This window comes from Embiotoca jacksoni, unplaced genomic scaffold, assembly GCF_022577435.1.
Source record: "Embiotoca jacksoni isolate LCO1_2020_lvr unplaced genomic scaffold, fEmbJac1.0.p SCAF_6, whole genome shotgun sequence".
In the NCBI taxonomy this organism is placed as follows: Eukaryota; Metazoa; Chordata; class Actinopteri; family Embiotocidae; genus Embiotoca; species Embiotoca jacksoni.
This window is the reverse complement of record NW_027185414.1, coordinates 15,453,552-15,480,065: the sequence shown is the minus strand read 5'-3', so window position 1 is coordinate 15,480,065 and position 26,514 is coordinate 15,453,552. Positions and strand designations below refer to the sequence as shown.

The 26,514-nt window shown below is 38.5% G+C and overlaps 1 protein-coding gene across 5 annotated transcripts in view; it reads right to left on the bottom strand.

Annotated features, from left to right (window-relative positions):
* tead1b (TEA domain family member 1b) overlaps positions 1-12,542 on the bottom strand; it is a 47,849-nt gene extending 35,307 nt beyond the window's left edge. For 4 of the 5 annotated variants that reach the window (XM_069173811.1, XM_069173813.1, XM_069173814.1 and 1 more), the window contains exons 1-2: positions 12,397-12,542; positions 11,758-11,874 (exon numbers count right to left, since the gene is read on the bottom strand). The gene's annotated coding sequence lies outside the window, so the exon portion shown is untranslated. Of the gene's footprint in view, positions 1-11,757; positions 12,236-12,396 lie in introns of all 5 variants that reach the window. The other variant, XM_069173812.1, reaches the window with a different exon arrangement.
* Between the last annotated feature and the right edge of the window lie 13,972 nt (positions 12,543-26,514).

Here is a 26,514-nt window from a genome sequence, read left to right as displayed (position 1 = left end):
GTCTAGGTTTTCAGAAAAACATATTAAGTAGATGACTGTATATTGGGCTGTATGGTCAGTCAAGCATTTCTATTTCATTATGTGGCTGAATGAACCCAGTATCCACACATATGGAGTACACTGTATGAGAGGGTTTGTCCTCACATCTGGTGTCAAATTAAGTGACATTGTCTTCCAGTTTGCCAACATGCGATCAAAGTAATATGTCTACTATATATTAGAGTGCCTTTTTACTTTTTTAGACCAAGCAGGGAAACAGACTGAACTTTCAATATACAGAAATATCGAGTTTGTGCCAACTATCTGTTACTGCCTTTACTCTGATTCACAATCAAAAATACTTTCATGTTTTACTTCGTTTACTAACAATTCACTGAGTCTTCTGTCCGTACTTAATCTCTCCAGTCTTTCCAGACAACTGCTTCCTCCATGAGCAAGATCCTATTCAAGCAGCACAAGCTGTCAGGAAGTGGGAATAGTAGCATATGTTTCTTCCAGCATGTCAGTTCATGAGGGGGAACGGGGGGATGGGAGCAAGCTGTTGGGGAAAAAAACTCCCAGAGAGCAGAGAGAGCTTTTACTGAATTCCGTTTTTGTGTGGTGACTGCTGACTCTGCAGAACCAACGCACAAACTGATGAGGGAGGGGTAACGGTCCCATTTCATTGCAGCGACGCTTTCTGGATGTGCTCCTCACATCCCAACCAACCAATGATCGCTGCTTGTAAATCACATCCAGCTGCCATTTTCAGAGCAAAATAAAATCCAGAAGAAAATGTTTGTTTCTCCTCATTAAGTCCAAACATAAAATTTGTAATATTTGTAAAGCTTGATTTTAGTGGAGCCTTATAATGTTTAGTCCTATAAAACCATATTTACAACTTTGTAAAGGCACAAACTGAGTCACACACCTTTGTCAAACCAACCCCAGATAAACTCCAAGCCTAATGCTCTTTTTTCCATAAGTTGACAAACATGGTTTGCACATATTTTAAGTGTCTTTAGTGCCTTTGTGGCATGCCAGATTAATTCATACACACTGATGCTTTCCTCCTCTGCATTTCCTTTTCCTCACAACATCGCCCCAGGAAATATTTTTGAATAACTATAACGGCATTGAATCAACTATTGATGATATAAAAAAAAAAAAAAAAAAAATGTGTTTTCAAAATGTGCAAATATAAGAATCCTGACAATCTGTGGCATTTACAATACAAAGCTGTGAGGGGTTTGTATCATCTGATTACTTGTCGCAGCCAAAATCTGAGTCAGTGAGAGAATTACACTTAAGTAAGACACCTGAGAAGACAGAGTGAAAAGCTTGAAGTTGCTGTCACATGTGGATATGTTTTATAAAAACCTAGAGAAGAACAGAATTAAAAAGCAAATATATTGAAGGTGCTGAAATTGCAAAGCAGACAAACTTCCTTTCTACAGAAATTACCCCACCAACAGTGTTTCTACTGAGGGCATTTCTCTAATATGTAATCAAATGTGTCTTCTGCATAGAAGATACTACCTGAGGGAAAATGAAACAAAGTCAACCAACACAAATAACCAAACCAAATGGCAACAAAGGATAAACTCACTTTCAAATTCCATCCCACACTCTAGAAAGTTATTAAAAGTTGATAATAATCATTTTAATATTTTGGCCAAGAGCTAACCAGCTGTGTGCTGCACTGAACAGGCACGTACACGTTCCATGACATCATCCAGAACTACTGGCATAGGCTTTATGCAAATTTTAACTAGACACATTTCCTGCAATTTTAAAAAGTTTTAAAAACCTACATTCACAAACTGGTCCTTACTTTTTATGTTCAGAACAAACCCTGAAGATGCCAAAAGATTTTCTCAGGTTTTCTTTCCCAGTATTTATAATTATATATTTTTGTACCTGTTCCTTTGTCATCCGAGTAATGTTTCTTGTCTGCCAGTGTGCTGTATCTTCATTGGAATCTTCTTCTTAAACTCTCTCAGAATACAACAGAAGATTCGCACTGCTATCAGTTTTTTAACAAGAAAACCTACTTTGACTTTTGCTTGGTGGCTGTAAATGACAGATGTTTGGAGAATGTGCAAACTAATAATTTATATGAACATGAATAAAACATGGGTGCAGGCTAATGCAACAATTTAGCACCCATAAATAATTAATTAATGGATTTAACCATTTCTTGTAACAATAAACAAACATTATATAATTTTAACTTATCAGCAACATGATGGAAACTTTATGGGCTTCAACTAAAGGTTATGTAAAGCGACAAACATATATTATCATTAAAATATGTTCCAATTAATGCGATTCCTTCATATGATTTGACAACACATTAAGCTAATGTCTTAATAACACAAAAGTTAATGTCACTCTGCTGCCAGGTCATGTTTTTAGTGTCATTAAATGCATCATAAATAATGAAATGTTTTTTCCATTCTGAGATGTTAGGAGAAAAAAAAAATCAAAATAGGTAATAAATTATATAGTCTGAGCAAATATATATTGATATGCTGCACCTGTTAACCTACACTAAGCCTGAATTAAAGCTATATATATTGCAGAAAATGCTGCCACTTTTAGAATTCCCTTACACTGTAGTGTGGATCTGTAAGACACTGCTCTATAGCAAGTACAAGGCATCTTATTGTTCAAAGTGTTCATTAATTCATTTTGTACATTTAGCTCTTTTGATATGAAAAACCCTGAAAATAAAAACAAATGGCAGAAAAATGAAGAACATGTTGCATTGAAGGAGAAAAAGGATGTGAGGTAGGATTATTCATGCGTGTACAGTAGATGTGAATGCGGATGAGTCATCAGAAAACTAACATACACATTGATCTATTAAACTGTTAAACTTGTTATAATGTATCTGTAAACCTTGTCCTCTGAAATAATACTGGATAGAAGTCATCCCCATGGATTAGTTTCTTTGCATTAACGGGATGTTTTTGCTGTGTGAACCATGTGAATAACCTGGCAGTTGTCAATGAAGACAGTCTCCTGGTGCTTTAGAATCTGCAGGCTAATTACATTTGTCAAAAGAAGGTATGAATGTCACCCATAGAAACACTTGTGGCTTACGGATAATTGCATACTTCTGTCTTTGCAGGCTGTACACCATAGAAATGGTCTTATTTGTGAGATGCGGGGTAAAGATGGCCCACAATGCAATAAGTGAATGTGGTAGCTAAGCAGAGTAGTAGGTGTGACATGGAATTATGGGAAATTACACTTACTGTGAGATTACATAAACCACTCACCAAGATGGAATCCAGCTCCTTAAATTAAGAGAACCCATTTCACCCATCAGACAGAGCAAGGTAATGAAATAGCAGATGAGAGGTCTCAAATGTAATTTTCCATGTGGAGTTCTTTTGTGCCGTTATCTCAGAGGGTGCAATAATGATTCTGTGAATGACTTTTGTGCACCCCATAATGGCCCAGAGTAGCTAAGGCCACTGTGTGTAAAACTATAATTACCATGTGATTCAAAACTCAACATTTTTTAGTGTTTAGTAAAGACATATTCTGACCTTTGCATAATTATAACTAATGTCAAAATTATTCCATTTTAAGCAACATGCAACTAACTATGAACATTTACAATGACAGACATTAGTGAAATTCCATTTTCTGTCACTAAACACAAATGATTTACCTCAAGAAAGGCATGTTTATGGAATGAAGTCTTTGAGGACCTTGAGATGTACAACGCAAAAACAAAACTAACCAAAAAAGAAAGCTTTACGACTCAAAGTAGAGTTCATTCACGCAGCCACTATTTAAATTAAATTAAAATAAATTAAAAAGGTGCATGCTGTTGACATTAAACCTTTAATTGCATTAAAGAAAAAAATATTTTTTAAAGCAAACCCTAACCTCCTGCAATTTCATTTAAGAAAAGCAAATGGGATTGATGGCAGGGGATATTTTAATCAGCAGTCATATAAAAAAACATTTAAAAAACAGACTACTGTTTGTCACTAAACTATGCAAGAAATTTAGGACGAACTATTGATCCTACGTTGGATTTTCCTTTAGGTTTCATGAATAAATCTACAGGATTCAGACACACAAAAATGAATAAATAAGGCTTGCAATACCAATTTCCGAAGGTCTTGGGGAGGCTAGAAAGCTTACTTATGCTGCCTCTGTTATTGGCAATGGCCTAGTGTTTATTTCATGCCTCTTTGAACTGGCAGGCTTAAGTGCCGTGAATCTGTCTGATATCATCTCTCTCAAATCTGAGGCCTACATCCCACTACCCAGCAACCATCAGGCCACTGTGGGATCAATCTTTGTTTGAGATTGATTTACAGGTTCTGTCAAAGCAGCCCTCTCTACCTGCCTCAGACTGAAAAACAGGTAACAACAACAACAACAGCAACAATACGATCTGGACAACATCAGATATGTTGGCAGCCCAGAAAAGAGGCATGGCTAAAGGTCTTCCACTTTCACGCCAGAGGAAAAATTGACTGTAAATCTAAAGAGACAAAATCTCTCCTTGTGAGGATGCATCCCTGCTCTGCCAGTAATATCCAAATATATAAAAAAAAAAAAATACAATTACCATTCAAACATAAAATGTAATGAAAGCTCAATGGATATTTGCCTATCAAAAATTTGCAGTGCATTCCAGACAGCATACGCCCATGTCGCAGTGGGATGGAGGGCGAGCGGAACACATAAAGCTCAGGAAATTAAAGCTGTAAATAAAGGTCCGTCAGATAAAGGATCTCCCGACAGTTATGAGAGCAGAGCAGGCCGAGGGCTGGCTGCTGGCTCATTCAGGACGCGTGTGGACGGGCATGAAAAAACAAATCACAGTGATGAGCATGAAGGCCACCATTTGCATTTGGTGCTGCCAATTCACATGGATTTTCATATCTTTTTCCTGCTTCTCTAGACATCAGTCATCCCCTTTTACACTTTCTTGTTTCTCTGCTGCCATCTTTTCCTCTTTTGTTTTTCTTCGTTTAGAATCTCCTGCCACACAGGACTCACCTGTCAAAATGAGCATCATAAGACTTAAAAGGTGTTGTCCAGAGAGGACATTTATATTTTTATATTTGGGGGGGGGGGGGGGTAAAATTATATTTACAAACCCATATTTTTTTACATGTTGTCACTATTAATATAGATAAGATACCCAACAGGTAAAGGTTTTTTCTTTATTTGATGTTATACTGGTGTATTGTAAAGTTCTAGAGATTTTGTATCTATTTATTTGCACCTTCAGGGAATACTGGACAAATATCTGAAATTATTGGTGATGATACACTACACTAAGGTGAGGCTAAATCAAAAATATTTTGTTTGAAACCATAACCAAAAACATTCTGCCAAATTCTTCTTTCATCTGGTTCAACAGCAGTACGAAGGTGTAGGGCTCTCTCTTACACCCAGTGCAAAGCACAACGTAAGTTTTTTTTTACTATTTTATGACATACAGTTCTCATTTTCCCATCCAGCAACCATGTCGTTTAAATAGCAAATGTACCTGTGCCGATCTGAGCACCCATGGGCTAGTTAGTCTTGAAATGAGGTGTGGTCAGACGTATTGCTGGTGCATTGCTATCTTAAGGCAGTAGAAAGCAATTGCGCAATTGACTAACAACGACCTGGTCGTAAGTCAATGGTGCAGTATTTCAATGTTATGTTAAGGGTGCATAATATGCATTATATTATACGGAATGGGAAATTACACTGTGGATGGTTTATTTCACGTTACTTCCAAGACACACCCATTATTAATTAGGGCACAAAGTACCTCCCCTGCATGCCAAAAAAACGTTCACCTCATGTACATTTGCGCAGGCAAAAACACACATAACATTTGTTATTTTGCGTATTTTGGACAGCAGACTCATATTCATGCCGTCTAGAAAACGTTTAATGAATTGAATTCTGACGGCAAGCATGTCCTCATGGAAAAAAATAATTTCTGACTGAGCACATACCTGAAAGGAAAGTGACCCATTTATAGTAGCTTAATATATAATCTAGCAATAAAAGATTTAATAAAAAAATGAATAAAAAAAATGTAAATCTACATTTGAGCCTAGTGTGTTCTAGGCATCTCAGACATATGTGCACTAACTCAGCTGGGGTTGATGTTCTGATCCTCTCAGTACAAGTACGGCTTTAGCTGCAATAATAACATTTTTAATACTACGAAAAGTCAAGTTTAACAATCTGCGACTTATGGACAATGTAACTTAACTGACTGGTGAACATGCAACCTATAACTCAAATTCAGTACATATGTAATGTTAAACTTATGGGAATTCAATTATCAAACTCAACTTTCCAAACCCCCCCCCCCCCACCCAGATCAAAGATCTTTCCTCACTTGAGAAATCAGACAGGTGAAGTGAGGCGGGGGAACATGAGGGATAACATGAAGACTAACAGAGTGTTATGGAACAAATCTGGCACTATTAGTCAAACTCTTCTTCATTTGCTTTTTAGCAGGTTAAATGTTCAGGGCCGTAATACTAATGCCACTTGCCGAGTTCGACTCGAGCGCTGCACAACTGGTTAAACTCAAAAGGCCCCACCATCTTTTTCTGTACTTTAGAGTGACAAATCTTACCAGTTCTTTGATGTCAAAATGCGTACCTGCTATGCAAAACGCACCCAGGTTGGCAGGACTGCAAAACACATCAGTGACCCACACCGCTGCCTTAGATGACATGCTCCTTTATTTCCATGTGCAATTATTGCAACTGTGAATGGTTTTGAGAGTCATGCCTTCAACAGCAATCAATGAGCTGGGGGCTGATAGCCCAAAGACAAAATACAGGAGACACATTCAAATACGTTGTTCTTTTCATAGGCTCAAAACATAGACTTGCAATCTTTATCCCCTTAAGACAAGATGAGCTCTAATGGGATCATGAGAGATGTACTGTTTGTTAACAAAACAGCTAACCCGTGTTGATAATGTAATTATAAAGCAAGAGCTCTGTGTTGAAAATGTCCACTATTTGGTCCAATTCAACAGACTAAACGGAGGAGAAAAAAAGTTTGGACAACACAGCTCTCCATTGCAGTGTCCTGGCTCAGATTCCAAACTAATTTACCGGCTACAGCCTGCATATTAATGTAGAGAGCTTAGCCTCCAGTCTATCTGTGCCTCTACTGAATTCAGGGCACCTTCAGGGCAGAGACAGCCTGCCTGATCTGTGTCAGCCATGATAACAATACAGCGACCATTGATGAAAGGTCTTACGGGAATTTATTACAAGGAGTGACTGGGGAATACGGTGCCAGAGAGACTAAATAACCCACATTTGAATACAAGCCACAAATTACACAGTTTCAGTAAATGAAGTGACAGTGTGCCTTTGCTCCATGGGTTTCCTTTCACTACTGAGAAGCTGAACACCACTACCGCTACTATGGTCAGCACTGTGAAAGGAAGTTGTTGAAACCGAGATTTCCTGCTTTCATTGTGGTTAAGAGCTGAAAATGTTTATAGTGGTTACAGAGACTGACTCATCAAATGATTCATGGAGTACATATTGCTTTTGCTCTGTGTGCAACCATGAGGCAGCTCATTTATGACTTTCTTTCTTTTTTTCCAAATAAGACTAGGAGGAAAAGTACATGTCTCAGCCTCTAAATAACTTCTGAGGCACTACACATCAATAATGAGTGGTTAAGACATTATGCTGTCTAAATGCCTTTTGCCAGAACAAATGATTGAGATTGCCATATGGTAAACATTATAAGGCTGGAATATTAAAGTGGTATGACTTCAAAGGGTCATTTGTTGCTTTATTTAAACCTAGAAAGGCTCAAACAGAACTTGTTCCTTTTGAATGAACGGGCAACGTCTGCTACTACTCCAGCAAAATGGAAGTAGACTTAAACAAAGGCTTCCATAAGTATGCACGAGGAGAAAAAAAACAGTGTTGCACTAACTAAGGTGGTTGACAGGGCCAAAGTGCATTCGGTAGCTGGCAGTCATTTTATGGCTGCAGTACTGAAGCAGATTTACTCAGATGACGTCAGTGGCTTTGAGCCAGCTTTTCCTTTTTGGTGGCACTCTCCGCTGGCCTCAGTGGGCCTTGCTCAAACTGCTGAGCAGCAGCGCATACTCTAAAATTCCCTTTCTAGACCAGGGTTTACCTCAGGGCACACACAGTCTGGAAGCCTGCAGGAGTGTCCTCTTTATAAAGCGTGCTTTGACTGTGGACAACACTGATGTTTTGATGTGATTCAGCCCCTGCTACACATCACATCTAATTATGCAATTAATGACATAGTGTCTAGATTCAATTACAGATCACAGATCTTTTTCTAGCCCAGAATTTTCATAACAAAAAAAATAATAATGTGTGGGACACATAATGTGTTCACATTCCCATGAGCAATTACGCAGGCCCTTCCTAGAATAGAAAAAATGCCTCGTTGCATCGACGTTTGTACATTAATTTCCTGTCCATACATGCATGATATATATTACTCTAAAAAAAACAATGTAAAAGCTAAAAATGACCAAAGGTCTTAACTGCTGACAGAGAGAAATATGATCTGAGCCATGAAAATATCACGTCAAAGACAGATCAACTACTCTAAGTGTTCACAAACCAAAAATCCAAGACAGAGAAATTTACTGCATAGCTTTTTTCCTTTTGAAGTTGCATAACACATTTGTGCACACTAACATTAATAAGCACAAACAAACTGCTGCCAAATCTGTAATTGTATTTTAGAGCACAAAAATAAACAGCTGCTTAACATTACACCATGTCAAACCCACTGATTTACCAGATAGCATTTACCTCAAACACTCTTTTAAGACTTTTGCATAAAATCTACATTTAAATGTAACCTAAAGCTTCTGTTTGCAGATAGTTTGGACTCGATGCATCTCGCAATGTGTTATTAATCAAAAGTTAAAGTTATTCTAACATTTTGCTCATTATGATAATACGAGTGGTTAAAGGTTGTGTGTGTTCCTTCCTTGCTAAAAAAAAAAAAAAAAAAAAAAAAAAAAAAAACATTAAGAGTAGCCTTGTCAGTCCAGGCAACTACAGTTATATCTTAAGTATATTTCCAAGTGTTATAAGTAATTATGGTTATATTCTGTCATTAGTGTATGTAAAAGCTTCACAAAGGAGACTGAGATGTGTATACTGTGTGCCAGGCTCACCAGACCCCATCATCGGCAGGAGAAACTACACCTTCGCTTTGGAAAAACTAAAGCAAGAGTAGATGTTTTCTCACGAAGTACAAAATGAGCAAAGATGTTTGACAAATGTTCGGTCAAACCGCAGTTCTCTGAAGGTCGACAAAATACAAGGAGAGTCTCACTTTGCTCCAAGAGGTAGTAACACAATCTACTGTGCTTCACAAAAGCACATTATTCTGCCCACACTTCACAACAGACAGACGGCACTCTCAGTAGTCCTACCCTCTGACCTCAGCAAGGCAGCCAAAAGGAACAAAACCTGAACAATAAAGCAACACCTTACAACAGCACAACCCTTTTCTCATTCGCATATTTAACTGCATCCGAGTAAATTTCACACGTGTAGATAATAATGCAATATGATCTAAAAAATATTTCTTGTATAAAGATTTTAAACAACTCGTATAGTTATGTTTTGCTCCCGACTAATTCTAGATTATTTCAAAATATAGACTAATCTTCATGGACTATAAATCCCAGGCTCTTTGTTATCATACCTGTCTGCGCTGCAGTCTCTTTAACAGGCTGCAGGTGATGCTTAAAGAACTGTGTTTGGGTCTAAAGCGTATGGACTTCGAGAACTCCTAGTTTCAGAAGAGAAATCTCATTCGGTCAAACAAAGACAACATCTTGCAAAAATATTATGCGGGCTTCCATCCAACAGGTCCACTGGTTGCATAAGCTGAAAACAAAGCATCTATTTCTACCCCTGATTTGTTTTTTGTTTTTCCAACCAAGCAGATTTACACTGACATGTCTGAGATTCGCCTGGCTGCGTTCAAACTGTTTCCAGGAAATGATGGGACCCCTTTCACAAATTTTATTTAAAAAACTGCTGTGTCTTGTCCGCGTTTTTTTGTATCTATATCTTCTATAAAGTTACGTTAGATGTTTACGGTGGTTAATTGTAAGAAATAGCTTGTTTTACATGATTAAAGCGGAGAGCACAACACAAAGGAGAGGTGCGAGGCTTTAAGTGCTGCAGCCAAAAACTTGTAGTAATAGTAGTGATGGAAAGTGGATTTTGTTCAAGAATCTATTTTAAGAGCTTTTCCTGTGTTTCTTCAACCATTTGCTCAGTTGTGTCACTCCTACTGCTGAGCTTACTATAATACACAACGGTAACTTTCACAAGATTTGTTAACAAGAAGACTTTTTTTTGAAAGGCAATTCGTTTATTTTCCTTAAGCTGGTCATGAAACACTGTTGAAGCCATGAGATGTGAAAAATGCACAGTTGGGAGAGCTCGTGAGAGAACGGAGAAGAACGGACTCAACAGAATGACATCAACAGCTTTTAGGGTTGTGTGTGTGTGGGGGGGGGGTGTCAATGTGGCATAGTACTGCAGTATTTTGAGTATTGATACACGGACACCAGGTACCGATACTTTATCATATTAATAAATGAACACATCTGTCTGTTGGATGCAACATTTATGACAGGTTTTTATGACAGTGTTAGTAAGTCTGTCTGCTTTACAATCCAATTTTGCTGCAATGAAAATGACTGAAGTGAGTTGAACAGACAAACTTTAGACAAAACAGATGTTGAGAAACTTTTGCATTGGGGACATAATTTGCTTTTGAAAAAAGGTATTGCATTGCAACATTGAACATACCACAAAGTGGTTATAAATCACAGTAACATCAGATGGAGACGGAGATATAGTTATATGTTGTATCTTGGGGCCTCTGGTGATTCATTTATTCCATAATTCTACTTTAATTTAATAACATCAGCATATAACAGCTGTGTGAATCGTTTGGGCAAAACAAACTTGTTCAGACTATTTAAAGCAGTAAAGTTTATTCAGTAAAGTGTCACAGGGAAACAAAGTGGAGACGATTCAAAGTCTTGCCTGTAAGAAGATTTTACACCAACTTATTAAGCTTTCTGAAGTGGAGCTTATAAAAACTCCTTTTGCATACTAGCTATGTATTTCCTCCCAAAGTCTGCAGAAAGTTAAGTGAGGATAAAGTCAGTGTAAGGAGTAAAACTTTGAGAGACACACACAGCTGGCCTGCAGCTGGGAGAGTTCAGTTTTAGCTGAGCAGGCATTTCCCAAAGTAGAGGAAGGAAAAGGACAACAATGAAGGAAACCCCTCATAAAAGCTCAATAAACTCCACTAAGCAACTCCGGATTCATATAAATCTACACAATGTTCCTCATGCATCCATTTTTCTTCTGTTTTTAAAAAACGAGGCGGTTGCTAACAACAGTTTAAGCTAATTTCCCTCATCAACGACAACCAAAGCCAGGATCCCGTCGGGCCCTTTTCATTTAACAACTAAATTAATTAAACAAACCACAAAAACCGGGATTCCCGGCACTGTTTTTTTTTTTCTGTCAAGCTGGTAGTTTTAACGCCGAGGGGGGCGACACCGAGGAGCTTTTAATCTCCCCCCCCTCCCCCCCCCTCTCCCTCTGAACATGAAACAATGAAGGAGTTTGGGCTAACCTTTCCCTCCGCTTCACAACACGGACAAACAAACACATTCACCCCCCCCCCCGAAAACATTTTGGTTGTTTTTTTTTTGTTACTTACGCAAAACTTCGATGGCGATGAAAACAGTCAAAACACGTTGAAGCAACAAGTCTCCCCCGCGGTGTTTTCTTCTTCGAGGTGGTCCGAAAACGCTCCAACAACTCCCGGCCGAGCCAACTGCGGAGAAGAAAACAGCAACGTTTCCAACCGTCATCTTGTCCAAAAAACTGCATTTCGTGCCCCTCGTGTTTCCTTAGTTCATCCCCGAAATCCCGCTGCCGGTGCCTGCGAGTCTTGACACGGGAGAGCGGCGGCGGCGGTGGCGGTGGTGGTGGTGGGGGGACATACGGCGTCTGAGGCTCTTTATAGGGGAGGCTTCTTTTCAAAAAAAATGTGAAAAATGTCAAAGATTTTCGCTGCCACAGGCTCCAGCAGTGAGTGTTCAAAGTGAGCACCCTGTTGCAACAGCGGCCATCTGTCTCCGCGAAGGAAAACCTCACGTTTTTACTTCACGCCGTGGTGATAAAACACCAAACACCTAAATATGACAACAATTTAATACACTGTGCGGTATTTCCACAAAAAATAAACAAAAAAAACAACCGTAAACTGAGCCCCCCCCCCCCCTCCCCTCCTCTCCCCTCCATGAACAGAAGTCTACAACCAGTTTGAATGCCTGCAACTACCATTGAAACTTACCTCGTTATTGATATCTCATATAAAAATGTCCCTTTCTTTTGCTAATGTGATGTTACTGGGTATTTTGAATACTATGTCAAGTTATTCTGGTGTTTCTGGGCCAGCCAGGAAGGTGTAGGTGAATCGCTTCGCGCACTGACAGAGATGCGAAGAATGCTCGGAATGAGAAGAGGAATGAAATGAACGCAGGGAGCGAGTTTGCGCCGGGGCGGAGCGAGAGGTGGCGTCATCCCGAGCCCGGCAGCCAGCAAGCCAGCCTGGGCAGCAGGGCACTGAACATCCCGGGAGCCGACGCCTTCAGGGAAACTCAGATTTTACAGCTTCCACAAAAAGCACACTCGTCAGAGAACAAACAGAGCCAACTTCTGACAAACTTCCCTCTCGGCAGTGACGTGGGAAAGTCACTAAGTACATTTAATCAAGTGCTGCACTTTAGTACAAGAAAGCGGTATTTGTGCTTATTTGAATATTCCAATTCTTTGCTGCTTTATACTTTCACTCTCCACTACATTTCAGAGGGAAGTATTGCATTTTCTACTTCACTGCATGTATTTCACAGCTGTAGTTGCTATGTACTTTTCAGATCGATATTTGTTACCTAAAATCGCCTATATGATCACTCACGGTTATTTATTCAGTGTTGTGTGTACATAAGACTATTCAACAGTGTCATGTGTTGAAATTAGCACTGCCGTGACAGCCAGAAAATGCTCACATGTACATGTCAGTGAAGCAGCATTCCAATAATTGTAATGTATGATAAATATAATAGGCCTACTCTATATTGGCACATGAGTAGGTATGTTTGCTGTTTATATTTAAAGTACATTTTTGCTGATGGTATACTTATGTAGGCCTATACATGTGTTTTGAACACAGGATTTTTACTTGCAAAACTAACTTCTTTTTTTTGTGGTATTGTTACTTTTGTCAGGAACCTTATATGGTGGTGGAAGAAATATTCAGGTCTTTTAGTTCAGAAAAAAATACTTATTTCACTACAAGTAAAAATCCTGCACTCTTGACCTGTAAAATGTATGTATTATCATTACTTATAGTACCTAATGTAAAAGTACACACAATGCTGAAAATGATCCCTGTCAGTGTTTTATTATTATTATGTTTTTAGATCAATATTACGACTACTGTATTTATGTGCATTTGTCTGATGTAATCATTTAAGGTTGTAAAAATGTTAACCTCTTTATAGAGTATGCTGCTGTTTAGTTTGATCTACAGTAATTAATTCCATTTTATAAGATCATATGTTCAAATTGTGATCCTGTATTCTGTATTAGGACAACATATATAAAAAGTATAATATAAAGACACATGGGGTTTTTAATTTTAAAATATGATATAGCCTACAACATCAGCAAATTTCACATATACAGAGATTACTTGATCACCTCCATAACTTTCATTTGAAGTTGAAAAGAACAGTATTTAAGTCTGGCGAAAACTGGCGACTGTAACTCATGATGTGAGCTTGATGCTTGAATCTCTTTGCAATTTTGTAAAACCATTGTTAAAAACAAAGAAGAAAAAGAAAAGACAGCAAAACAATATGACGTGCTGAGAAATATACAAACATGTGATTAATAGTCTTGGTTTCTATGTCAGCTGTCGTTTTTCCCCCGAGGACAACTCACTCTTTTTTAATCACTTCTTTGGTTGAATTCTCACCTCTTATTTCAAGGCTACAGTATTTCCTACAGAACCTAAAAGCACCAGCTGACTTCACAGTACTGGCCAAATTCAAACAGCAGAGAGGAGGAGGGGTGTTGAAAGCAGTCCTTCATGCAGATTGGGTGTGGAGAAACTTTGTGAAGTTCGACAGTTAAAACAAACTGTGGCCTTCAGCTCGGTGTCATTGCTCTGCAGATATAGAAAGATCTAAAATTCTTTGTAGTGCTTTTTAAAAAATATTTTTCCATAATAAGTCTGTCTTGTCAGCATGGATTCATTGAAAATGTGTTTTCATGTTCAGTTTAGTCACACCCTCCATGGCATAATGAGCCCACCACTAAAAAATTACTGTCATCATATTTTCAAACAACAACTATTATCACATTATAAATCCCGCAATCTACCACTTCAGGTAGGATTCATGCATTTATATTTCCAGACCTGCCGCGTGACCAAAATATAAACACATTTTTATAGATGTAGATTTACAAGTGTGACTTTAAACAGCTGCAGACAGAAAACACTGTCGAAGACACAACGGTGGTCCTGCCTGAACAAGTCATCCATTAGGAGCCAGTGTTTTGACACCAATCCTTCAAAAGAAAAGAGATCTATGAAGATGAACGACTGCTCCTTGAAGGACATCCATCAACACCTTTTAACATCTGTCTGTGCACGTTTAGCTGAAAGAGAGGCGCGGGGAGGTGTTGGATTTAAAAAGGGCTTCGTGCAATGCATTTTTAACCATCTGCCTTTTTATTTCATAATTTGCTGCACTCCACACATCACACTTGGAATAGCTTAGCAAAGCAATTATCCCTGACAATAACCTCCAGCAAATTATTAACTATCAAAAGGCAACTGTATTTAGGATGCCTTTAGTGAGACATACCACCTATTTTCCAAAAATAAATGCAGTAACTCCAGGAGCTCAGATATAAAAGCGATAAATCATCAGCTGACACTGTTTGAAAGCTAACATGATCTCAGTGCATCCTAAGTGCTCTCGTCACGTGTCAGAATTCAAAAAAGGTTCAGTCTTCGGTGTCACTGCACCCAGCAGAGGTGGCATTTTGTAGGTTACTGAGCCACATGATTACAACTAAATTATGGATCTATGAATTCTGAGGTTCTTATCTCTGTGTTCATTGTGTTGTTACTGTATTTCATAATCCCTGCATGTGGTGAAGGAGAAGAGCTTCTATTTGTTTACTCCAAAGCAAATACCTCGTTCACCAAGCAAACCGTGCACCGGCAGTATTCCCTCACCGCCGCTCGGCTGTTGTGTAACAGGGTGCGGCCACACAAGCACGCTGTACAGGTGGCAAATGAGACAAGACAGATAAATGTGCCAGCAGGGAATGAAAGAGTGAAGTCAAATGTTCAACGCAGGGTCGACTTACAAGAGAAGTGTGTCAGGCTCTCAACAATGTAAATACACAACACACCTCTGTCAACTTTTTCCTACACTTTAACTCTTAAAAAGCAAAGCAGTTACTGTGGTTGTGTCACATTTCATTATTTTAATCATTTATTTCATAATTCTAAGATTATTTTGTACAAGTCAAGAATGTCGTACATTTAGTAGCATCTTATAACAGGCGTACATTTAACTGTAATTGCAAATATTTTAATTACAAGTCTGGTAGTTAAAACTCCTCCACGCATGTTTGAATGCAAACCTGTTGGATGAAGATGACATCAAACAAGAATAAGATTTACATTTGTTTTCCTTATTGGATTATTGAGCACATCCAAGACTGATAAATTCACTGTGTCCCAGTTCAGGGTTTGGAATCGACAGATCTTTGGCTCAAATAATCTCTAGTCCTTCCACTCTCTGGACAATACAGGATGTCTTTTTATGCAAGAATAATGGCTGATTCTTGATTCACCATGGTATCGGACTAAAAAAATAATTTTGGAATGTATAGGATATTTAAAAACGACCTTAAAACTAGATTTTGACACAAGAGCCCCTGACCTGAGCATCGGGAAAACATGACCCACTTTAAGATTCTGCTTGCCCACTGTAGTAGTGCATACTTTCAAACAAACTGTAATTTAAAATAATTCAATGATAGTTAATCTAAAGATAGTTAAACTGACACACTCAGACCTGCTCACCCCTGTTTTTCACATACGCCGCACAGCCGTGTGAACACTTTGTCTGTAAGGTCAGTTTTTCCCAGACTGAGTGGAGATGTGTTAATGGCACTGAATGTGTCATGAAACAGCCTCAGAGGCATTCAGGAATAACACTGTAATAACACGTTCTGTTTTCTGCACAAAAGGCTGCTGTTTTCAGGTCTTTTTGTACTGATTTAATTGCTAGAGAGGAACTGTGTTCCTTACTATAAATAACTCATGAGTATTAGTAGTATCAGGACTTAGAATGGGTCTTTCTCCAGATGTGACGGCCGTAACCCCTTCTTTATGATACATTTTGTATTCTCTGATTCTTGCACAACTACATTTAGTTGCCTGTGCATTGAGTAAGACATGCATCAACATGTCGTGACTCATCTCAATCGAAAATATCAGCCCTGTGTGTTTGGAACGTAGCACACACTCGTCTCAAAGATTAAGCCATGCAAATTTTAGTCCACACGGCCGGTGCAGTGAAACTGTGAATGGCTCATTAAATGATTCGGGTTGATGTTTAGATGACAGCAGCATACTGTGCGTTGCACTGATTTAAAATCTAATTTTAAGCATATTCAATGGGTTTTATGCTTTTCAACATTTTGCACTGCCGTGCCGTGTGACGTTAACAACCTCTTTGCTGTACCTGCAGTATGTATGCTCCAAGCAGTTTTTCTTTAATCTCGTACTAAAAAATCATAACAGATAAAAGCAGAAAACAGTCTAAACCCCTTTGTAATCTTTGTGTGTGCAGAACTCTCTCACTAATGCCTCCACTCTACTGTGTCACTCAACATTCACGCTACTTTCAGCTGAGATAAAATATGTCAGAGGACTCTTATTCGTAAGCCAATTTGGGAGCTTGGGGACACGCAGGTAATAACAGCTTAATCATTAAATGCATGCTTCAGAGAACAGCAATCAGCTGTTCTGAACCAGTGAAGCTGTAGTTTCTCCTCTGCGGTCCTCATTCATGTCTCGTGGCTTGATAAGGTTGGTCTGTGCTATGGCATTGCTTTGATTTGAACCTGTTCCCTCTAAGGGAGGCCATGCTGCAATAGAATTAGCCTGGTTTAGTTCATTTTACTCCAGATCTGTCCTGCCACTGGCTGGCCTGGTCTGGTTCAGCCTGGCCTGCAACCTCCTCTAATCAGATAGCTGCGGAGGGCCAGGTGCTTTCCTGGCTCTGCGCTCTGACTGCTCAGCCAGCCACACTGATTCACTTTATTCAGAGATAAGAGAAGGACTAGTGAGGGCCACTTACTGGTTAAATGAATACGAGTAGGGGAGCCCACATCTCAACCAACATAGCTTCTGATTATCTCATGCATGTATTTGTCTTTCAGTGCATGTGCTTGTTTTTATTTGTATTTTACATGTAGTATGTAATGTATGCAGTCATGTGAAAAAGGAGTGCATCTTGTGGAAATTGTTGGCTGTTTTATCATATTTGGACAAGCAAACATTTGGTCCTCTTTGATGCAGTGCCTACAAATAATTATAATACAGTAATGCAAAGTTTTGGATTGTAATTTATCCATAATCTTTAACAAAAGCTGACTGAGAAAAATGAGTTAAAGTTTAAAAGATGTCCTAAATGATCTACATGCATTTAAAATGATTAGGGGAAATGTAAGCTGTAGGAACACAGTAATGATGATTGGGCATCGACAATAAACCTTTGGCAATAACATACAATTGGAAAGAGGGTTTCCATGGTGACACAACATCTCATTTCTTGTCCCTACTTTTGTTCATGTTAGGGTCCTTTTTCATTGCCCCTACAAGTGCCTGAGACAGTACTTATCTTGAAATGCCCCTATTACTTGCATGTAGAGCCTCTTTGATGTGAAAGCAATAACACTGTGAAACATCAACTGACAACATATTCAATATCTAAAGAAGGTTGGGAAAGAGTAAACTTAAAGTGAATAAGTTTAAAAGCAAACAGACAACAAACAGGCCTATTTTTCAGTTCTTTCAGGATGAAGACGGCATCATAAACCACAAACAGAACAATCAGTGAAAAGCTGCAAGCAGAGCTGTACAAGAATCCGTGTTTAAAATCCAAATTTACTCTATCTAAACTTTCTCATGGGGTTGTACTTCACACGTAACTCCAATGAGTTCAATATCCACCTTTTTCAGTCTGATAACCGCGCAGCTGAGGTTACCTTGGTAATCCACACAGGCCAAACTATGCTTCACGAGCTGAACTTGTTTTCAGTAAGATTTTGGAGCTAACAAACTTTTCCTGGTCTCATGATGCTGCTTCGCTTGGGTAACCATGGTAACCAGCATTATGTGCCAAGAGCAGGTTACAGTGATGTGATCGAAACATGCAAACAGGTCCTCTCTGATCCAGTCAACTGATCATAACTGCACCATCGAATATGGAAAAAAAATGACTGCCTTTAAATCAAAGGCCGAACAAAAACAACAGAGCTTAGCTAACATTGGCTTTGCGGGACAAAGTTGACGACAAGGTGTAACGCTTTCAGGCTGACAGCCACTTTTCTCCCATGATTTTTTTTTTTTTTTTTTAAAGAAGATTTAATAAATCACCAGCTGCCCGCCACTTAGGCCATGAAACAGGACTCCATTAAACAGCTGGTAGCGCTGTAGTCTTTGATGTAACAAAAGAAAATGACTGTTTCTCATTGTATTGTGCAGAAACATGTGGGAGGATTTGGTGACTGTAGCCATTCACATTCAATTTTTCATCGCTGCAGACCTCCTAAACCTGGAGCAACTTTTGTGAGAATAAAATACAGCATTTTTATACAATTAATGAAATTGCAAAGTCATGTTGCAAAACCCAATCAAGATTTTTGTGATCCACTTCTTAAAATAGTGAAAATAAAATGCACATAGGATCATACCAACATTTTTGTGCCTCCACGCCGGCAACAACCATGTTTTCAGGTTGTTGATCTGGATGAACTGATTACAATTTGGTGTTCAAAGGTCACTGTGACCTCACAAAACAAACTGATGGCCTTAACTCCAGAATTGATACGTGAATCGTGGCAACATTTCACACCAATGTATAATAGGATAAAATGATGACATTCTATATCAAAAAGGTCAAAGGTCAGCTTCACTGTGACATCAAAATGTTCTGCAAAAACACTTCTCTGGCCACTATTCAACGTCATGACTCAGGAACGGAAGAGGATATTTTGATATTATTTCACATTTATATCAGCTATTGAATTGGTGACTCTAATCTTGGGTGTCTGTGCTAACTGTATAAATCTTCTGTGCTGTCGTGTTGAAGGCGTGTGTGAAGCATGTACGTTTTAGAATTTGCAGCATCCGTATTTGAAGCATTATTTACTGTCATGGCTACAGCTTGGTGTTCATCAGATTTATTTGACAAGCATGTGGACACATACAAGAATTCCTTCAAAGTCTTCACTATACACGAGTCGATATGAATGTTAACTGCACCTGATATGGTTGACAGAGGCACACAATCACAAGGCAGTAAATCTAGTTTGACATTACCTGTAATTTAATTAATGATCCTTGGTGCTGAATGTGAAATTACATATTGTAAGTGAAAGACAACGTCCTTTCCAATACAGAAATATTGTGAAGGTCAAATGTGAGCTATATCATGCAGACAACTCCCGTTGCTGCATCACTCTCATATGATGTACTCGACTAGCTGCAACACAGCATATCCATGGCATCTTTTGTACTAAGATGGTCTATTGAAGCTGTCCGTGCTACACCTGCTCCTTTACTCCACCATGCTGCTGCTGCAAAGCTCTTCTGCAAACTCTGCTTATGGGACCTCACTCATCTCAAGTAGTTTATTTACAACGTAGACATACACTCAGCAGATTTAACTAACCATTGCGACGAATGCATCAGCAACTGCTGTTATAACAGCCTTTAATACACAAACTCATAAACAGCACAATATTAAATCATCTGTCATTACTGAAATATACAGAAGACATAAACCTCCACCACCCCACATACAAACATTACACAGCTGTTTAGGAAAAATGTACACCTGAGAGAAAATGCTTTTACAGGCACTCAAAAAACTAACACAAATTACATACCATGCATCTGCACAAATGCACATGACAGTATGTGGAGGAATAACAGACTGTGAAGGAGAGTAACTGAGAAATGTGTCACTTGATGGAATTAAGTTCTCACAAAATCCTCACTGAAGCTTTTTCAACACTGATCTGCTGCTGCAGCTGTTTTTATCACCGTAAAACCGTTTGCATACCTGCTTGTTGCCTACAAATCTCTTTATCTCGGTGGCAGCTCATTTCAATGGTCCTGCCAGTGGGACACAGGCATTAAAGGCAGATTGTTGCATAACCAATGTTTAAAATGTGATTATGACCAGATGTGCACTCAGATTGTATCTGAGGGAGAGGATTTTGTGATATCACACAGATGCATGTTTTCAGAGGAGAGCTTTATGTCCTGACTCTAAAAATCAGTGAATCACCAAATTTTAGCCATCCGGCCTAGAAGAATGATCATTAAAATTAACAATTTTGGCACATAATTTCAACAATGATATCGGTGTGTTTAAATTTTTTTTTTTTTTTTTTTTTTTTTTTAAAAAGCATTGCTGACAAATGTGAATACAAATGCAATCAAATGCAAAAAGAGCATAAATACTAGTGGAGAACATAGATAACGTTTGATAGATTCTCCAGTTCTGAGGCCTTTGCACAAATCAATAACAAACACATACAATATCCCAAACCTCTGATAGTCGTAAACCTCTCATCCCCAGTGTCAGCGTTGCCAAACGCACCTTTCTAAGGGTGTTTTCTTAACTACTGCCAGAACTGCTGTAGTCCAATATAAAGGGCACACAGGACTATGGTTTTAGTATGTGCGGAGAGGCTTATTTGATATGAATACAGTGGCATATAAAGGCAGATACAGGAGTGTAATTACATGTAATGGCTGGAAATGCTCCTGTTCAAGACATCTTGGCGTATGATTTCTGATTATAGGTGATCATTTTCTGCTTTTTGGTGAAAAAGCACAGCTTCCAGCTGCTGGGCTTTACTGATGATAGTGAGTTCAGAACAATGGGCTATTGAAAAGCATTGGCTCTATCTCTGCTTAAATGTCAGAGGAGGCAGCTCGCAAGAAATCCAGGGCTCAATTTACAGTAGCATCCTCGACCAAAACTAAGAGGAGCTGGTAAGATGCCATGAACTGGAACCATCCCAATAGTAGCATTATACACACTATACCTACGGACACATAAGTTTCACACGCAAACAAACTGATTATCTCTTGTCACTAATCTCCTCGTTATGACCGTAATTGTTCGTGATATTTTGAAATAGAGCTGCCACACGTAAAAAGGTCGCTGTATTGACTGAAGTGTGAAGTTTGTTTAAATCTGAATAGCAGAAACACTGAAGGGAGTTACTGTAAGTACTGCGAGCATAGTCCAGTACACAGTCGCTAACCTGACTGCCACCAAAGCAGAAGCATAATGACTGTAACACATGCCCATAACATGTACTTGCAACAATACTACAAAAAAGTAAAAATAGTTAAAAAAAAAAATAAAAAAAAAAGAATATATGCATTAGCTAAAATGTACTTCAAAGTACCTGAAGTAAAATCACAGAAAAACCGCCCCATTGAAAGTTGTTCTGTTGGTTTTTTTTTTTTTATTACAATTGAGTACTATAACTGATGCACATATGTGTGAGAAGTTTATTGATACAGTTTGGGTCTTTTTTTTTCTCAGATTTTTCTTTCTGTAAAAATCTTTGTAACTTTTGTTTTTTTATATAGCCAAATATTACAAATTTAACATTGCTTTACATCTGCACCACATATAACACCCTCTACCCCCATACTCTATCCAAATAAGGAAAAAAAAAAAATCTTTTCTTTTTTTAATCTTAAACAGGGAAGAGAATTTAAAAAAATAAAAAAATAAATCTCCAGAAGAGCATCAGTGGTGGATTCCACTTCCAGTATTGACAAACGTGCAATAGATGTTGAGTGTACAGAAAAATTACGTTTCATATGACGAGTTTGTAAGGGAAGATGTAAAGCCACTTTTAGGTGCCACCTAAAGGTCAGGTCCACATAAAGACCCGGAGAGAGGACACACTATATAAACACAGAAGAGCCGAAACTCAAACACACCTTCCACACATTCAATAGAAAGGAAACAAACACACAGAGTGAGAAAGAGACGAGGACAGCTAGGGAGGAGAGAGACACGAAGAGGACGAACGGTTCAAAACATCCAGAATGAAGCACCGACAGCCGGGACACAGAGAGACAGAGAGGGAGGTCACAGAACAGCTGATGGTCCAAAACAGAGAGAAAGGAGAGGACAGGGAGAGAGATGCAATCTGGGTGCTTTAACTTCAACCCTAGAAAATAGAGGTGTTCAATTTCCAAGTGGAATTAGAGCGGAGTCGAAAAGTGGCATAAAAGGAAAATCCCGAATGCATGTCCTCATAGTCACCACTTCTTTTACAAGACACATACTGTACATGAGCGTGCACACAGCTGAACTATATATAAATATCCTGATGAAAAGGATGTTGGGTTGCAGATTTCCTGACTCTCCCATAAGCTGAACTACCCTTCAACTCCAGCAGTAAATATGATCCCCTCTGGAGTATTGCACATACAGTAGGTCATTCTGTGTATCCCAATTAGCCATCTGTTTGCCATTCGGGGTTTCATTGTCCCATAAGTATAAATGAAAAACAACTTTGAAGAATTGTCCCAAATGCAGACACAAAGACTTTTAAGGCACACGATTTAGAGGCTTTACAGTAAGAGTCACATGGGGGATTTGAGGGACTTGTTGACTTGAAGGGGAAGTCCATCAATTTTACACATCAAAGTCTGTTTACAGGTGTTACTACGTATGTGGAAAAAGTTGTGAAAAGCCTTTTGTTCCAAACAGAGCTGTGATCTGATAAATTAACCATAAGTGAGTCAGAGTTGGTTTGATCTACTGCAAGACTGAAAATCTGAGGATGTGAAGTTCTACTCGGAGCAAGCTCCACACAAATAAGGTGAACGCACACTCTTCAAGCTGAGTGCATCTCCTGAAAATTCACCTGAGCTGCAGTCTCGGGTCAAAATGGCAGGAAACAACAAGAGGAAGACCCCTTGCAGCAGTACTAGTGAGGACAGATGTGGAGCATCACTGAGTTATGATGAAAAAGTTTAGGAGTTGCCAAAAAAGTGTGTAAACTCAGGCTGGAAGTTGAGCAAGTGTACAAGAGCTTTGTTTACTGCGAAGAGATGTGGAAGATATTCTGTGTGACAACCGCTAGGTGGAGTGAGAAAAAACAAATGTATTACAGAAAGGGGGAACACCAAGAAATGCCGGCGAGGAGAGACTGTCTCCATTTGTAGAATCAAACACTTTGAAACTATTAAAACACACAAAACAGATTTCAGGGCAGCAGTGTCACAATAAGTTCACGTTATTTGAATACAAAATAGTTGGCAGCTCTGGGGGCTGCATTATGTTACGTAATTTACATTGACAGTCATCTTCTTATATATCCACTATACTGCAGTGTATGAGTGGAAGCTTATTTCCTGTTCCACATTTTGTTTCCTGCATTGTTTGCAGACCTAATTTCAGCTTTCCGTCTTTACCTTAAGACTGATTGTCACTTTGATCCTGTATCTGCACTTGTTGCCTCCCCTTGTAATGTAGTTTCTATAAATCTGCATTTTCATGCGCGGCCAGGAACAAGGTCATTTGGAAGAAGTGCTTTGAGCTTCAAACCGGTTCAGACATATTTATTCTGTAGCACCAGTCTATCAGAAACAAAATGAACCCCTGACAGGTGAAGGTCAGCATATAATAGAGGAGGTCAAGGCAGAAGACTTGAATGTGAGAAAGACTTGGGGGCATCTGATGGCTGAAGACGAGTGAACGCCGGCTGGTGGAAGGCCACAGCCCAAGACTGGCAGGAGGATGATGTTTGGGCTGAGGCAAGATACCGGCACATCACTAACAGGCAGGTAACATAATTAACAGGCGGGAAATCAGAGGGGGAAATTAGGTTGACGACAAGGGAAGTTGACAAACAAAGAGAATGAGAGATGTTGCCTTAAATAAACCCCTGAGCCATGAAACGCAACTGGGGAGTAATCAGGAAAATCCAAAACAGGTGGAGCAGTGAGTTAAATCCTTTCTCTGATGACTCATTAGTTCACTCTACAGCCAGATTTATCATTACCTCACCAAAGTGTTAATTACAATATCCCTCTAATAGTACTAGTCTTGCCAAAAATGTCAATCCAATCCCAGTAATCCTTGCAGTTTCATTCTCAGAAAAATGATCATTAGCTGTGCCAACAAGGAGCACTTCTTAAAACTCAGAATATGAATACAAATGAATCATGTAAACACAGACATTTTTTTTATGCTGTATTATGGGATTTTTTTTTTTTTTTTTTTTAACATTTATTCTCTTTATGAACATGTTCACCCACTTGGATTCATATTCTGAGTTATATGTTATGGAGGAAGGAAACATGGCACCACTCTCTCTACAATTTGCATTCACAAGTGCTTTCTGCCATGTTTCTGACTGATGCATCTGACGTTGGGAAACCATCTTTAAAGGTGAAATTCACAACATGAGAATCATAAAACTGTACAGTCATACGATAATAACAGCCCTCTGTTATTTTTTTTCCCCCATGGCAGACTGCGTTTGGTGTATTACTCTTATGAATACAGGATGTAAGTTCAGTTTCAGGGTTTTGCAGGAACACTGAGTAGAAAGATAAAACAAATAATGGCATTTTGATTGGCTAACTAGAAAGGCCAGACATAAACAAAGAGGTTTGGGGAGATACAGTTCCAGATTTTAGGCCTGGTGGACATGCACTCAACTTCTTTTTCCCCAGCAGAGGAAGAGGTGAGCTTGTGCAGCTGACAACCCTCACAGCCAAGCACTTCTTTGCTCTTGTCCACTGATGTGATGTGGTTTTCACACAGAGGTGGTTGTTTACCTAAAATAATTTAAGAAATCTAAATATTCTGAATTGAATAAAAGCTTAACTCTGTCCTAACTTCTTTATCTTGATAATGATGGACATCAGATGCCTTTTGATGAAATCATAAATACAAAAGAATATTGACTGCACATATTAAGTCTAGTTATTTCAACTGCAGTAATACACTTTTATAAAAATCTGTCATTATGACAAAAATTAAAAATGAAGGGGAACACATTGAGTCTTATCTATCTATCTATCTATCTATCTATCTATCTATCTATCTATCTATCTATCTATCTATCTATCTATCTATCTATCTATCTATCTATCTATCTATCTATCTATCTATCTATCTATCTATCTTTCTATCTGTGGTCTGTCACACATAAAGAAGTAATCATCACAAAAATTATTTAAAACCTGGATGCGACAAATTGAGATAAAACATCACATCCAATTTAGCAGCATATTTCACCTTTAATGAACGAGCCACAGAGGCTCAATTTGAGCAGGTTGATGGAATTTTTTTTGGTTCAAATAAAAGCAAAAATTTGAACGATTGTGGTTGTGTTGAAGGCTGTCATGTACTCCCAAGATTTGGTTTCAAAAACCCAATTACCAATGTTTGCCTTATGCTAAGAGCACAAGTTGAAATTAAGAAGAGGCAACGTATGATTTGTTCAAGGATCTTCCAAATTTTTTCAGATAAAACATGCAGGTGAAAAAATGTACACTCTCATTTAAGATGACTGCTGAATACTTGGTGGAATATTTGCACTGATGCAAAATCAAGGGGAGTGAAATTTGAAATAACTGTACACCACTGAAAAAGAAAGAAAGAAAAGGATTTCCAAATGTTTCGATGCAGTGCAACAAAGGCAGGACAAGTTTGTCAAAAGAACTGATTGCACCATCAATGACTATTGTTCAGTTCAGTTTTCATTAATAGTTACTCTTTCACCACAAATCAGTTGATAAAGTTAAATAAAACTATATAACTTACTTTTGTCTTCTATTTTTCTAACATAGGTTTGTTTAACTTTCTAAGTTCTCAATCTGTCTCTGCATTTTATCAACCGATTGGATGTGAAAGCAGAAGTAACGATGCATTCAGTAATATTTTTGGCTCATCTAAAAATCTTTTACTACATTTTCCTGCATCTATATCATTAATGAATGTTATGTCATTTCTAGTAATTCTATGAAACAGAATTTACATTTGCAGTCTTTTTGTTTTGTTGTAATTTAAAAGATACTTTAAAAAGGGTAAAATAA